The 2,500-nt window shown below is 41.2% G+C and overlaps 1 protein-coding gene across 8 annotated transcripts in view; it reads right to left on the bottom strand.

Moving 5' to 3' along the window:
* Positions 1-2,500, bottom strand: part of LOC113813795 (sodium/potassium/calcium exchanger Nckx30C) — a 440,400-nt gene that overhangs the window by 153,693 nt on the left and 284,207 nt on the right. The window lies entirely within an intron of this gene.

The following is a 2,500-nucleotide window of genomic DNA, read 5'->3' as shown; positions in this document are numbered from 1 at the left end:
CACATATTGGAGTAAATTTCATTATCATTCCCTTCTATTCCTATCCTTCTTATTTCCATCGTCATCATAATAATTACTGCAATCACCAAAGAATCTAACAATATCATTACCCCTAAAATAACCATCATCTCATTAAATAATCTCATCAACACCATTATCAAAAAGTATCATCATCGCCATTAAGAGACTATTGCAAAAAAGAGGAAAATTTTATTCAAACTTTCTCGCAATATAACACGTGTGACCTTTCAACAGCAACATCGATCTCTTGCAATGACCATAAAGAATTCATCTCGAAGCTAAGAATTTAAGGTTGATTTTGAAATACATTTAGAACAAGCTCGGCTCCTGCGGCTTGTTCAGTGTTCAATGTTTATCTATTATCGTCGTTATCATGAATAGTCTACTGAGCTCTGTTCAATGTTTATCTGTTATTGTCGTTATCAAGAATAGTCTGCTGAACTGTTTTTTTCACCAGAAAGTTCAGTGTGCATTTTCTAAATCAGAATTATGATAATGATGGAAATGATAATAGAAAAAAAAAGAATTTGACAATGAAATAATCATATTAAAAATAGCACCCGAAAAAGAAACACATAACTTTAATCAATATATAAAAGATAAATTAACAATTCCTTTTCTAACCCAGCCTTCATTTTCAAAATTTTGTTCTTATGAAAATGAATACGTTTAAATAAATATAAAGAAGGAAAAACCCGTAAATAAATCCAAATTGAAACAGAAATGCTAACTCCATTACAATATAGTCACTTTTGATATATATATATATATATATATATATATATATATATATATATATATATATATATATATATATACATACATACATACATACATAAAGACATAGTGTATACCTTGCAGACAGCTTTACGTAGACAAGATTAATGGTTAACAAGTCATTCACACTCGGGCCAATCCGTCTTCTCTTCTCCCTTCCTCTCCCTTCCTTTCTTCTCCCTTTCCTCATCCCCATTCCTTTCTTCCCCCCCCACCCCGCAGACTCCTCCCTGCCTCCCTCCCTCCCTCCCTCCCCCTTCGCCTTCTTGCCCTGGTCTCTAACAATCTCTTTGCCAATATCAGAACGAGGCGATCATCGAAACGTTAAGAAAGAGAAGAGTGGAGAGAAGTAAAGGAGAAGGAGAAGAACAATTAGAGAGGAAGATATGGAGCAGAGTTGGGTGATGAAGAATAGGAAGACGAGAATGTAGAAGAAAAAGCTGTAGATGAAGAGGAGGACGATGGGGATGAGGATGAGGAGAAGAAGAAAAGTAGAAGAAGGAGAAGGAGGAGGAGGAGAAGAGGAGAATCGAAGACATTATAGAAGACAAATAAAGAACATGATTAATATAAATATAGAAAAATAGAAGAATACAAATAAGAACAAGAAAAAAGGACGAAAACAAGAAAACGACGAGAGAGAGAGAGAGAGAGAGAGAGAGAGAGAGAGAGAGAGAGAAAGAGAGAGGGAGAGAAAGAGAAAAAAAGAGAGAGAGAAAGAGAGAGAGATAAAGAGAGAGAGAGCGAGAGACAAAGACAGAAAGAGAAAGACCGAGAAAGAGAAAGACCGAGAAAGAGAAAGATCGAGAAAGAGAAAGAAAGAGAAAGAAAGAGAGAGAAAGAGAAAGAGAAAGAGAGAAGAACCGAGAGAGGAGAGAGAGAAGAGAAAGACGAAGAAAGGAAGAAAATAAGGCCCTTTCCAACGGCCTCAGACGAACACAGCAATTCGTGTGTGTGTAATCCCTGTGGTCTGGCAATTTCGTTACGGCACGCATGAGAGGGAGGGAGGGAGGGAGGGAGGGAGGGAGGGAGGGAGGGTGAGAGGGAGGGAGGGAAAGGGGGCTGAGGAGGGAGGGAGGGAGGGAGGGAGAGGGAACTAGGGATGGAGGGAGGGGGAGGGAGGGAGAGGGAGCTGGCGAGGGAAGGAGAGGGAGCTGGCGAGGGAGGGAGAGGGAGCTGGGGAGGGACGGTGAGAGGGAGGGAGGGAGAGGGAGCTGGCGAGGGAGGGAGAGGGAGCTGGGGAGGGGCGGTGAGAGGGCAGGACGGTGAAAGGGAGGGAGGGTGAGAGGGAGATGGGAGGAAGAGTGAGAGGGAAAAGGGAGGCAAAGAGGGAGGGAGGGAAAGGGAGATGGTGATGGAGGAGGGAGTTAGGAAGAGGAGGAGGAAAAAAGGAGAGGAGAGGAGAGGAGAGGAGAAGAGAGGAGAGGAGAGAGAAAGAGAAAGAAAGAGAAAGAAAGAGAGGGGAAGACACAGATACAGAAAAAAAGATAAATAAAGCAAATTGCAGCAGCAATAGGAAACAAATGAATAAGAATAAAGACCCAAATTGCATCCCCAGACAAAGTCCTCTCCTTCGGCAAGCAATAAAGCATTACCATGTCAAAGGAACAGTATTATACAAGGCGCGTCTTTAAAATTTCTGCAACGGTGAACAGTTCCCTCTCTCGCGTTTTTTTTTTTTTTTTTCTTTCTTTTTGAGACG

The sequence above is a fragment of the Penaeus vannamei genome, chromosome 34, assembly GCF_042767895.1.
Source record: "Penaeus vannamei isolate JL-2024 chromosome 34, ASM4276789v1, whole genome shotgun sequence".
Lineage (NCBI taxonomy): Eukaryota > Metazoa > Arthropoda > Malacostraca > Decapoda > Penaeidae > Penaeus > Penaeus vannamei.
This window is presented reverse-complemented; position numbering and strand designations above follow the sequence as displayed.